The sequence below is a fragment of the Rhinopithecus bieti genome, unplaced genomic scaffold (assembly GCF_001698545.2).
Source record: "Rhinopithecus bieti isolate Rb0 unplaced genomic scaffold, ASM169854v2 scaffold_51345, whole genome shotgun sequence".
Taxonomy (NCBI): domain Eukaryota; kingdom Metazoa; phylum Chordata; class Mammalia; order Primates; family Cercopithecidae; genus Rhinopithecus; species Rhinopithecus bieti.
In genome coordinates, this window is record NW_016820792.1 from 1,462,112 (window position 1) to 1,475,862 (window position 13,751).

Below are 13,751 nucleotides of genomic sequence, written 5' to 3' on the forward strand. Positions count from 1 at the left end.
AAAAAAAAAAAAAAAAAAAAAAAAAAAAAAAAAAAAAAGAAAATGGAGTAGCAAGACGTGGATGAAAGGGAAAGCAGTGTTTCCCAAGCTAGATGCAGGCTCCCAGGGGATGGAGATCTGCACAGAGGCAGGTCCCCGTCTGGCTTCCACTTCCTGCGAGTTCACACGGGTCTCTTTGGGGAAGCCAAAAGGCAAAGTCTTGACTTAGTCCTGGATAACAGCACCACTGTTGGGACATCTGGTAGGACTCCACAGTGGGCCAGAGACAGCAATCCAGCCAAAATGCAGTCAGGGAACGGCACTGCTCTACATTTTTTGTATTTTCTGTAATTTTTGCTCCCTATGGCCAAGTATCAAATCTCAGGAGTAGATCAAAGCAGAACTCTTTGGGGTACAATGAATACTCTGTCTTTTTGCTCTCTCTCTCACTTTTTTTTTTTTTCACCAGGTTGCCAGGCTGTCTTTTTCATTGTTTTCTTGTGCACATTCCTCTGCTTTATCTTCTAACCTTCCTATTTTGTTTTCATTCACTTAGCTTATAAGAGTTGTTTTTAGGCTGGGCATGGTGGCTCACAGCTGTAATCTCAACACTTTGGGAGGCTGAAGCGGGTGGATGGCTTGAGCCCAGGATTTTGAGACCAGCCTGGGTAACATGGCAAAAACCTGTCTCTACAAAAAACACAAAACTTAGCCAGGCATAGTGGTGCACCCGTAGTCCCAGCTACATGTGAGGCTAAGGTGGGAGGATCCATTGAGCCCTGGAGACTGAGGCTGTAGTGAGCCATGATCATGCCTCTCCACACCAGCCTGGACAACAGAGTGAGACCCTTTCTAAGTAAATAAAGAAGAAGATGATTGAAAAAGAGCTGTTTTTATCCCAAGTGTTCCTTTTCCTGTCATTCATTCACATTTCATGATGCAAAATTATCTTCTTTTATCCCTCAATGATACTCTGATTGTTCTTTTGAAGTTTTCTTCTGCCAGCATAGTCTCTCTCTCTTTTTTGTCCCTGTTTGTTTTGGCTCCTACCTTCCATTATAAAGGCAGTCCTCTGACGGTCTGGGGATCATTGGTCGTCTGCTCAGTGAGAGTGAAATGCTAAAAAGCTGGCGGGAGGCTCTGCACACGTTGGGACTCACAGACTTTGGGTGAATCCTTTGGGGGAGGGTCCCTTGATGTGATGAGTATCTTTAGGTTTTTCCTGAGCTGGTAGGATTCCCCGGAGATTTCCATTTGTCTGCACTGAGGGTAGAGGTTGCACTTATTATTCATTTATTTGCACAAATTATTTGTTTTTTCTACTTTTTGTTTTGAGACAGAGTCTCTCTCTGTTGCCCAGGCTGGAGTGCAGTGGCACGATCTCGGCTCACTGCAACCTCCGCCTCCCGGGTTCAAGCGATTCTTCTGCCTCAGCCTCCAGAGTAGCTGGGATTACAGGCGCCTGCCATCATGCCCGGCTACTTTTTATATTTTTAATAGAGACGGGGTTTCGCCATGTTGACCAGGCTGCTCTCGAACTCCTGACCTCAGCTTCCCACAGTGCTGGGATTACAGGCATGAGCCACTGCACCTGGTCAACTTCCCCTTTGCTCTCTGAAGTTAAGCTGAAAAATCAACGGACGAAAGGCAGATTGATAGGAGAAATGGCATAGAAATTTACTAGAGTACATAGCGGGAAAATCACAGTGATTATCCTCCCACTTAATGGGGTACAAATGGTTATATGTTCATCTTCTGGGGGGCAAGGGTGATGGAGCAGTGTGGATGATTTTATGGGGATAGTAAAAGATTTAAGAGGGTGGAATTCTATGGGCTTGAAGAACGTACAATGGCCTGGGACAGAGTCTGTTGGACACACAGAGCAGACAATGGTTTCTGACAAAAGTCGGTCCAAGTGTGTTGACAGACTTCAATGTGTTTTTTCTTTTTAAACTTTGTTTTTCTTTTGCTCTTGAGAGACGGTCTTTCTTCATGTGCTATGAGTTCAGTTAATGAGAACTCAGGGACAGGACTTAGAGGTAATAGTTTTTTTTGGCAAATCTGGACTCCAGGCAGGTAAGGGAACTTCAGAGAACAACTGTAGCCTGTGCTTTGGAAGGTGATACAGAATTGAGAGACAGGACATGGGAAAGGCCACAGAGGCCTTGAGGCTTCTTCCATTCAGCATGTCAAAGGGCCATATTCTGGGGTATTGGCTTCTGAACCCCAACAGTACCATATTTGTACAATAAGATCTTTGACAAAGCTGTTTGGCCAATAGCTCATTGTATTTTTCTCTAAGTATAACATATATGATTAACTCTGTAGCCAGGTTTATGATTCTTTACAATAATGTAACATGTATCTCTTTGTGTTTCAATAAGTAAGTCATTTGAATAATGTATTGGACACTTTTGTCTTTACTCTGTTTAATAATGAAATCAATCAGTTTTGTCCTAGAAAGTAATTCTTTGTTGTTTTTGTTACAGAGAAACTCTACTGGTTTATTAGAATGTTACTGTGTTTGTTTATTTAATAAATCAGAAGTTTCAGTGGTGTTGTGGGAACAAAGGGAAAGCTTCTCCTCTACTCTCAGAAGGGTAGTTGAAAATGAATTGTGAAAAGGGTGTACAAATTTTTAATCTTCCTTTTTTTTTGAGACAGAGTCTTGCTCAGTCGCCCAGGCTGGAGTTCAGTTGCGAGATCTCGGCTCACTGCAAGCTCCGCCTCCCGGGTTCACGCCATTCTCCTGCCTCAGCCTCCTAAGTAGCTGGGGCTACAGGCACCGCCACCACGCCTGGCTACTTTTTGTATATTTTTAGTAGAGATGGGGTTTCACTGCGTTAGCCAGGATGGTCTCGATCTCCTGACCTCATGATCCTCCCACCTCAGCCTCCCAAAATGCTGAGATTACAGGTGTGAGCCACCGTGCCCAGCCTAATCTTCCTTTTTTATTAAGAGACAGAGTCCTGCTATTTTGACCAGGGTGGAGTGAAGTGGCTATTCATAGATGTAGCCATAGCTCATAGCAGCCTCAAACTCCTGGGCTCAAGCAATCCTCCTGCCTCACCCTCCCAAGTAGTTGGGACTACAGGTGTGAGCCACTGCAGCTGGCCAAATGTTTAATAATAATTGTTTTTTAGAATATGTTTACTTAGAAAACTTTTATCAAATCTTTTGGTAATAAAACTCCTAGAGTTTTGCTAAGCTAAATTAAATAATGGATATTCATTAAGTATCTAGATGATATCCAAATATGATATAATGCCAAGATATTAATGATTAAATATGAGTTTACGCTCCTATAATTTTGGCTTCCTATTTTAAAGAAATGAAACTTATTTAGATCTGTTAGTAAATATGTCCTGTTTCACACTGGAATACTGTTTCGTTAGAAAGCCTATATTTCTAAAAATAATAAAATGTGTATCATAAATTGTTAGTATGTGACTAACAGTTAAAATTGCTTACTTTCTAGGTTTTCTAAGAGTTAACATCACAATATATATATAAACTAAAACTACCAAGTATAAGATAAACAATTTTGAATACAAAGTGTAATAAGAAAAGTAGAATGTGGTTTTGGAAAAAAATTATACAACATCATGAGAATGTGGTTTTTGTTAAAGGGAATATAATTTTGTCAGTTTAGAGGTTTTGAAAGTCTTTTTTTTTAATTAAAGGAATAAAAAATAGATAAACCTAAATGGAAATAAAAAACTGGGGAAAGAAAGAATAAAAAAATTGTAAGAGGTTAAAGGTTTATGAAAATCTTATCATGTGTGGTCAAAACTGATTAAAATTGAATGGATCTGTTTATCAGGTTTTATTAAAGTTAGTTTTAGCCTTAATAATACACTGATGCAAAGGCAAAATTCAGTTTTCTCTTTTAAACAAGATTTCCAGGTAGTATTAACAAGAGATAGTAAAAGGTTTTTCTTTAGCTTTTAGGTAAACTACACACACACACACGAGAGAGACAGGAGATGGGGAGAAGAGGGAAGACGAGACAGATTCGGAGACAGATTCTGTTGGTCTCACGCTGTGGTTATTTGGTCTTTTTTGTTTTGAGATGGAGTCTCACTCTGTTGCCGACGCTGGGGTGCAATGGCGCCATCTTGGCTCACTGCAACCTCTGCCTCCTGGGTTCAAGTGATCTTCCTGCCTCAGCTTTCCAAGTAGCTGGGATTACAAGTGTGTGCCACCACAACCAGCTCATTTTTGTATTTTTAGTAGAGACAGAGTTTAGATTAGAACAACTAGTTTATAGATAGAACATTCCAGATGTTAATCTTTGTTTTTCTTCCATAGAATTGCCTCTTATTAAAGATCTGTTTACCTGCATAGTATAGAGAAGCCTAGCCCATCTGCAATGCCAACTTCTGGAATGGGAGAAAATGGTTTCACTGAACTGATCTATTCTCAGAACCAAGAGATTTGGGCGGGCACAGTGACTCACACTTGTAATCCCAGCACTTTGGAAGGCCAAGATGGGTGGATCACCTGAGGCCAGGAGTTTGAGACCAGCCAGTCAGCCTGGTAAACATGGTGAAACCCCATCTCTATCAAAAATACAAAAATTAGCTGGGCATGGTGATGCACGCCTGTAGTCCCAGCTACTCAGGAGGCTTAGGTGGGAGAATGGCTTGAACCCAGGAGGTGGAGGGTACAGTGAGCCAAGATCACACCACTGCACTCCAACCTGAAAGACAGAGACCCTGTCTCAAAAAAAAGAAAAGAAAAGAAAAGAAAAGAAAGAAAAAGAAATAAGAGACTAATTCAAGAATATATGGACAATATATTTAAATTTGCTTTTCGTTTGTCCCAAATTTTCCCACTCCTTTGCCTATCTCTAACAACTTCTAACCCAAATCTCTGTAAAGCCATGAACATGGCTTTTAATACGTGAGAGTTTTTTAAAGTTTCAAAGTAGGACTGACAGAAATAAAAAGTTTTACCCTCAAAATATCCTTCTTTGATATATTTTGAGGTGTCTGTTCGGAGAGCCAGCAAACAGAAGTAGCCCTGCAAAGCTGTCTTTCGTGGGGAGATTTGCATCTGTACGGAATCTGCCTTGATGCAGCCTGGCTTACTTCTGAGCCTTGTTTGATCTAGGAAAGATTAACTGAGAGGTTGACACCTTTGAAGGTCGGAAACACTTACCATCTATTCTTTCTGAAGGCTGCTACCTGTGAGGTTTCATCTACATAGCAAGACCACCTTTGCTAGCCAGGCCTCCTCTTCTCTCCCCGCCATAAGCTGTCATGCACCATAACCTGATTTACCACCATAACTTGTTTTGGGCCGTTCTCTGAGCTCCCGTTCTGTTGGTAACCTCAAGATGGTATGGAAGCTTCTGTACCCCCACTGAGTGTTTGGAGTAATCTCTCTGTGGTTCTTTCCTATGTGCACATTATAAAATTCGTACTCCTTTTCTCCAATAAATCTGCCTTTTGTGAGTTATTTTTTTTTTCAGCAAACCTTCAGAGAGCAAAGAGGACATTTTTCCCTTTGCTCCTGCAGGGGTATTGTTTTATGAGCCTTAACAAGCCCTCATCTGGCCAGGTTTTTGTTGTTGTCGTTGTTTTCTTGCTTTTTTTTTTTTTTGGAGATGGAGTCACGCTCTGTTGCCCAGGTGGGAGTGCAGTGGCACTATCTCAGCTCACTGCAAGCTCTGCCTCTCAGGTTCACACCATTCTCCTGCCTCAACCTCCTGAGTAGCTGGGACTACAGGTGCTCACCACCACACCTGGCTAATTTTTTGTATTTTTTAGTAGAGATGGGTTTTCACTGTGTTAGCCAGGATGGTCTTGATCTCCTGACCTCGTGATCTGCCCACCTGGGCCTCCCAAAGCGCTGGGATTACAGGCGTGAGCCACTGCACCCGGTCCCTGGCCAGGTCTTATACTTTGCTCAGGGGACTTGGGGAAGGAGAACTTTGATTTAATCTAACACGTTTTTCAGATGTTCATTGTGGCACTTCTTACTCACTTTCACTTTTCAGCTGCCTCTGTAAGATCATCACACCTGCATATTTGCTTGACGTAGTGAGTCCTGGTTGCCATCCCACATCATTCTGGAATCATGAGCACTATGTGTGTTCATAGATGATTCTGATGTGTGGAACATCCACTACTGTCTCCATCATTATTTTAGGTTTCAATGAATACTTTTGAGCCACTGATTCAATCTAATATGACCCAATAGCAATGATAAAGACTGTAGATTTACTAAACAGAAATAAGCAAATGTTGTGAAACATATATTAACCAGAATGAACTGTATCCTGTTAATTGAATGTTATTTAAGAACATTTGATTAATATCATCTTCGTGGAAAACGCTCAACATTTAAATACGCAGGGGCTATTAGGAACAAAATGAGATTTCTGGGAAATCATTACTTTGCTACATTTTCAATTTATGAAGTGTGACTACAACTGTTCACTTGGGAAAGGAAAGTAGCTCAGAGCAGTCGGAAGAATCTGAGGAATACAAAATTTATCAGAGAGACAGGAGAGTCTCATTAACCCTACGCACAGGGTTAATTGTTTAAAGGTATTTTGTATTTTTCTTTTATTCCTTGTAGTTTCCAGACTAGCTGATAAATTACCTAAAATGCTGAGTTGCACAATGTGACCCTCACCCATATCTTCATGTTTCTGGAATCTGTGATACAAAGAACAACGTATAGCCAATCAATCGCTTATGCTATTTTGAGTCGCCGTGGCATGCACCTGTAATCCCAGCTACATGGGAGGCTGAGGTGAGAGATCACTTGAGTACAGGAATTCAAGACCAGCCTGGGTAACACAAGGAAACCTCGTCTCAACAAGAAGAAGAAAAAAGAAGCTTACGGTATTTTAATGAACCAATGTAAACACTTGGTAAACAACTTTAGAACTACCCCTTCTTCTTTCCCTTTAAAAACCCACTTATAATTGCAGATTGGAGCATATATTCTGGGCAACTTGAATCAATGTCCCCAGGGTTGCAGTCCTCAAACTTGGCTCACATAAGCTCTCTACTTACATTAATTTTTGCCTCGGCTTCTTCCTTTAGGCCAACACAGTGCCTTTTCCTCTGAAACCCCAAAGCATCTGGGCTCACTGCAGCGATTACTGGGTTCCATGCTTTGGGAGTGCTGGTCTAAGTGAGCAGACTCCTTGGTGAGGAGATGAGAGCCCGTAGGAACCTGAAGATTCCCCTGCAGAACGGCAGGCCTTTTAAACTCCTCCCTCCTGGCTTTCACTTGGAATCAGCTGGAGGCTCCATCAAGCCAAACAAGACAACATCTGCCCCTTTTTCAGTTCTCTCAGCTGTCACTTTTCATCTAGACTTCATCAGCTCCTGCCTGGTGTTTCCCCAAAATGCCTAATGGGCTTTCCTGGTTGATTCCCTTGATTTCTTACCCTTGAGTCTAGCTGTCTTCCCAGGGGAGCCGCTTGTCTGGCATGGCAGTCGGCACAGAGTAGGCGCTCAGTCATTTTAGGCCTTCTGCTCTCGTTGTCAGAGGGTGAATTGACAACACGATTGATTGACGGCGAAGGCAATTTGCTACTACTGATATAATAATCAGAACCGAAAATATGACAATCAGACTTAGCTCCTCAGAGAGAGTGGAAAAGTCTGTGGTCTTGGCCAGGAACAGATCAGTTGAGTGCATTTATATACCAACACAATGGATGACAAAGGTGACAGTGTCCTGTCACGATGCTTCAGGGAATGAGCCGTGTGGGCAGCTCAAACAACCCATCTTGTGCTAACATGGGGCGGGGGGGAGAGCTCATCAATCCTGAGCAGATATTAGATGCAGAGGCCAGATTACTTTGTCTGGGTTTTATAGCTGTGCACACTCAACTATTAAGGACAACCTTTATTACTAAAATTTTTATAGTATGGGCGCTGTGGCTCACGCCCATAATCCCAGCACTTTGGGAGGCGGAGGGGGGCAGGTCACGGGGTCAGGAGATCAAGACCATCCTGGGTAACATGGTGAAACCCTGTGTGTACTAAAAATACAAAAAAAATTAGCCAGGTGTGGTGGTGGGCGCCTGTAGTCCCAGCTACTCGGGAGGCTGAGGCAGGAGAATCATGTGAACCCAGGAGGTGGAAGTTGCAGTGAGCTGAGATCGCACCACTGCACTCCAGCCTGGGTGACAGAGCGAGACTCCGTCTTAAAAAAAAAAAAAAGGAAAAATTAACTCTGTCATAGAGGATGAAACTCTCAATCCCTCCTTTGAAGTAATTACTTTTAGAGAGCTTGTTGGGAGGTTCTAGCAGGGGCATGCATCTACTCATATACCCTTGGCCAAAGAACGGCCCTCCTCTATTGGGGAAGGTCGTCCGCAGCGTCTGGAGGGACGCGTGGAGTGATGAGGAAGGAAGGGGGCACCCACCTCGCCAGCCAGATCAGACAAATTAACCCTGGCCATCAGTGGGGTGACAGATGTTGCAGCCAGATCACCCTCACATCTGGAAATAATTGCTCTAAAACGCAATATTTGAACACCTGAATTTTCTTGGGTAAGCAACTATTATATTGCTAATTTAACGAAACTTTTTAAAAAAATTAATATACTTAATTTTTAGAGCAATTTTAGAATTGGTTAGAAGGTACAGTGTTCCCACACCCCGCCTTCCCTGCACCATACACACAGCTTCCCCTTTTCTTCACTACGTATGTTTGTGTGGTACATTTGTTATATGTGATGAGCCAATATCAACGCATGGTTATTAACTAAAGCCCATACTTCACAGTTTACATTAGGGTCCATTCTTGGTGTTGGGCATTCTATGAGATGCCACAATGTGCAATTACATATATCCACTTTTATAGTATCATACAGAGCAGTGTTGTCGTTTTTCTCACTCTATCACCCCAGCTGGAGTGCAGTGGCGTGAACACCAGTCACTGCAGCCTCAGCCTCCTGGGCTCAGGTGATCCTCCCACTCAGCCTCCCAAGTGGCAGAGGAAAGAGAAAGGACACTGGGTGTGAGGGAGGGGTGCAAAGTCAGGACCAAGCATCCATGGGAACATGGGGAGGATGAAGGCACAGAGGCTGGGGAGAGATGGCAGGGCTATCAGTGTTGAAGGCTGGAAGGGATGAGGGCGTCTGCAGGCTCGGCATGATCAACTGGGTTCCAGCTTCTGTGACCTGCCTGGAGGAAGATGAAACAGGCTCCTCATCCTTATTAGTAAAGATAAACCCAAACCCCATCTCACCTCTCAGCTCTGGTCTTCCCACCCTGGCCATTGCCCACCTCACTCCACGCCTCCTTGCCAAGCCTAGGCTGGCTTAGCTTTCGCTGCTCTGTGGTCTCGCAGTGCCCTGTGGCTATGGCTGTAGTTGCACTTACCACTTGTCTTAGTCTCTTCACCTGGTCATATCTGTCTTGTCTCTGTACTCCCAGGGCAGAGGCTGAGTCTCATTCCTCCGGCGGCCCCAAGGCCCAGCCCCACTCCTAGCATGTCATTGCTTAGTGTTGAGTAAGTGACTGTCCATTGTGACATGTGGACATCCTCAAGGTCACATAAACAGCTATATGACACTAAGCGAAGGAGAATTATCTTGCTGCTTGGTGGGGGATGGGAGAATAATAGGTGGGAAGATGGTGGAGGACGATGGAAAGGCATTTTTAAGGAGTGAACATTGAGTAGCTGAGTAGCTGAATTGTGAATGCAATTTTTTTTTTTCTGCCTCAGTCTGTGGCTGGGACCCCAGGTGCACGCCTCCACACCTGATTAATTTATGTATTTTTCTGTAGAGATGGGGTTTCCCCATGTTGCCCAGACTGGCGTGAATATCATTTCTTTTCTTTTTTTTGAAATGGAGTCTTGCTCTGTCGCCCAGGCTGGAGTGCAGTGGCGCGAGCTCGGCTCACTGCAAGCTCCGCCTCCCAGGTTCACGCCATTCTCCTGCCTCAGCCTCCCGAGTAGCTGGGACTACAGGTGCCGTGAATATAATTTCTGATCAGTCAAGTTTTTCCTTCTATAGACATGGGCAAAGTGCAAGTAAGAAATTGAGGGAGATAATAAATAGGAGGTAGAGCTATGTTCTTTGCACCTGGCCAGCTATGGGGAGAAGTGGACCGGGGGCTGCTTGGCCGTGCAAATTCTCTCCCTGGGCCATGCAGCTGTGCTCCAGACTCCATCCCCACCCCTGGGAGGTCCTTGTGGCAATCACTGAAAATTTTCCTGAAACAGCCATTTCCCCAGAATGCAATCTACTGGGTATTTAGTCTAATTGAGTTAACAACTTGTGAACACTGGCAACATATCCATAACATGAAACTTACCATGTTAACACGTTTTAGGTACACAATTCTGTGACATTCAGTACATTCACATTGTACCACGGGCACCGCCTTCCATCTCCAGAGCTTTTTCGTCTTTTCCAACTGAATCTGTGTCCATGAAATTAATTTCTCACCCCTTGTCCCCAGTCAATGGACACCTGGGTTGTTCCTACCTTTTGGCTATTGTGAATAATGCTGTTATGAACATGGATGTACAAGAAAGTTAATAATTTTAAGCACAATTTAAGAAATACAGAAGATTCTTCCAATAAGAAAATATTTCAAAAGCCTGCCATTCAAAGGTGGCCTGCAGAGCAACGGCACTGGCTTCACTCGGGCCTTTGCTACCGACGCAGAATCTCAGGCTCTACCCTGGACCTTTGTTATAGAATCTGCTTTTTTTTTTTTTTCCTTGAGACAGAGTTTTGCTCTGTCACCCAGGCTGGAGTGCAGTGGCGCCATCTCGGCTCATTGCAACCTCCCCACCTCCCGGGTTCAAGTGATTCTCCTGCCTCAGCTTCCTGAGTAGCTGGGACCACAGGCGCCCACCATCATGCCTGGCTAATTTTTGTGTATTTTTTGTAGAAACGGGGTTTTGCCATGTTGGCCAAACTGGTCTCGAACTCCTGACCTCAAGCAATCCACCTGCCGCAGCCTCCCAAAGTGCTGCATTACAAGTGTGAGCTACCTACTGCTCCCAGCCAAGAATCTGCTTTTTAATAAGACCCCCAGGTGACTGACTTGCACCTTAAAGTTTGAGGACTGCTTCAAGACATAGAATCCATGGAGAACAATAAACGAGTACTTTATTTTTTATTCTATTTTTTTGAGACAGGGTCTTGCTCTGTCATCCAGGCTGGAGTGCAGTAGCACAATTTTGGCTCACTGCAACCTCTGCCTCCTGGGCTCCAGTGATCCTCCCACCTTGGCCTCCCAAGTAGCTGGAACTACAGGCATGTACCACCACGGCCGGCTAATTTTTTAATTTTTTTTGTAGAGACGGGGTTTTGCCACGTTGCCAGGCTGGTCTTGAACTCCTGGGCTCAAGCCATCTGCCCACTTTTGCCTCCCAAAGTGCTGGGATTACAGGTGTGAGCCAACACCAAAGTGCTGGGATTACAGGTGTGAGCCAACACACCTGACCCAATAAATGGGCACTTCGTAATGAAAAGTTTGGGAATCACTAGCTAGTGGAAGTGAAAGCAGTAACCCACCAAGGCTGTCGAAGTAGGCTAGTTTTAAGCTCAGTACCACTGGTACAGAGCCCTTGCCCCACTAAAGGTGGGCGTGAAATGAAGCCTTCCCTGAACACTGCACAGCAGCGAGGGAGGAAGTGCGCCCACAGTGACCACACGGCTCTGTATTTCAATAGAGGCTGAGGCTAGGGTGCACCTCCCTCTCTCCTACCTCTCTTGTCTGATGAGACCCACCCGGGTCCAGGAGACTGAGTTCCTACTGGGGAATGAGCTTTTCAAAACAGCTCCTCGATTAAGGCAGGTCTGTCTAAGTTAATCAGCCACTAAGAGAATGACATTTCTCTGTATGGTTGTATTTGCAATTAATTTATGGTTCTTTTCAAAGAAGTTACTGTGGTCATTTGAGGGAAATACAGCAAATTTCCCCCAGATTTGAATATGGGACAATAACTCCCTGTGTTGAAAGTCTTTCCCTAAGCTCTTGCTTTGATAGCCCATTAGCATACTATCCCTTTTGGCACAAGAAAATGGCTAAAAGGGACGAGAACTACAACATAAGAAACGTCTACTCTTAGCAGGATGCCATTTATGTGTAGTTAGCTCATCACATCCCCCTCAGTTCTGAGATTGTTCTACAGAAGGTTACATGGCTACAAAATGACAGGAACCACGATTCAAATCCAGGCCCATCTCACCCCAAACCTACACCTTTCCAGGCCAGCCTCCCAGCCTGCACTGAGCTCAGGTGAGCTGTATTTGGGTTTATTCTGGGTTGATGCTGCCTCTGGCCCATGTCCTGTCTGCTCTAAGGCTGAAATGAGACACTGATGTTGCTTACAGCTCAGCTTAACACAGACTTTTCCATTTCCTGATTTCTCAGGTATCAAAACACGACAAGAAAGGCCTTTTTTTTTTTTTTTTTTTTTTTGGTATTTCCTGCTGAGTGAAACCTAGGAAATACCAGAAATCTTAGGGACATCTGATCTTGTAGGGATTGTTCCCAACCCTTTCCTGTTTGAGAAATAACATCATTCTGGTGGGTCCATTGACAGAGGGCTGGGAGGAGCCCTGCAACAATGGAGCACAGCAGGCCTCTGTCCTGATGGCCTGATCCATTCAATTTAGCATCCTGATGTGGAAGAGTGGGCTTATAACTGATTGTGAAAAGCCTGAGATCTGCTGCTATGCGACAGATCTGCTGGCCTACCCATCATCCAGGGGCACTGCCAAATGGCCTAACACAACGACCAGTGTTTGTGAGCAGAGTGTGGACGAATGTGGTGCAACAGACAGAACCTTCCTAGTGAAGGCTCAGGCTTGCGTGACATGGTATGCCATGGCCGTAGGATGGAGCCATTTTGCAAAAATAATTCTGACCTGCCCAATGCTAAATGAACATTAAAGCAGCAATTGTATTCCTGTCTCCAAGAACCTTTCAATATTATACAAGAGACAAGAACCAAAACCAAGGAACAGTACAAGTACTACCTGTACAAATAGAAATGAGTCACAAAACACTGGCTGATGAGGTTGGGCTACACATAGAGTACCATCCTTTCTGCCTCCTAAGCCTTCCTCACATGGGTCCCTGCTCAGGTCCTATTATAGCGGGCTTTGCAGTAGCTTCCTCCTGTCCTCATCAGCCAGCCTAGTCCAGGCCATGGTGACACTTCTAAATGCAATTTTCTAATGACTGGCCCTAAACACTTTCAGTGGCCCCAAGGCCTACAGAACTTGCAGAAAGCCCAAATGCCCCAGGCGTCTACCTCACCCTTCAGCCTTCATGCTCCTCTCCGGGCCTCATTCTCCTGAGTGCTTGGCTTCCCTGTGTTTTTAATTTTATTATTATTATTATTATTATTATTATTATAAGTTCTAGGGTACATGTGCACAACATGCAGTTTTCTTACATATGCATACATGTGCCGTGTTGGTGTGCTGCACCCATTAACTCATCATTTACATTAGGTATTTCTCCTAATGCTGTCCCTTCCCCCACCCCCCTCCCCACGACAGGACCTGGTGTGTGATGTTCCCTTCCCTGTGTCCAAGTGTTCTCATTGTTTAGTTCCCACCTATGAGTGAGACCATGCCCTCTGTGTTTTTTCAACCCTCTTTAGTACCATTCACTGTCTTTCCTCTTCCCCAAATCTCTCAACTAGGTGCAGGGGCCATAACCTGTAGGATACCTTTTTAGAAGCGCACTCTGTTAGTTCCATCAGGACATGCAGTATGGCCTAACAGCTAGGAGCACAACATCTGGAGTCATAGGCACGGG

At 44.3% G+C, this 13,751-nt stretch overlaps 1 protein-coding gene across 3 annotated transcripts in view; it reads right to left on the minus strand.

The window, feature by feature from the left end:
• The window catches only part of CUNH9orf153 (chromosome unknown C9orf153 homolog), a 41,346-nt gene extending 31,718 nt beyond the window's left edge, over positions 1-9,628 (minus strand). The window contains exon 1 of one of the 3 annotated variants that reach the window (XM_017859927.1): positions 9,339-9,628. The gene's annotated coding sequence lies outside the window, so the exon portion shown is untranslated. Of the gene's footprint in view, positions 1-7,010; positions 7,083-9,338 lie in introns of those variants that run through there. The other 2 variants (XM_017859929.1, XM_017859930.1) reach the window with 2 other exon arrangements.
• Positions 9,629-13,751: the final 4,123 nt, after the last annotated feature.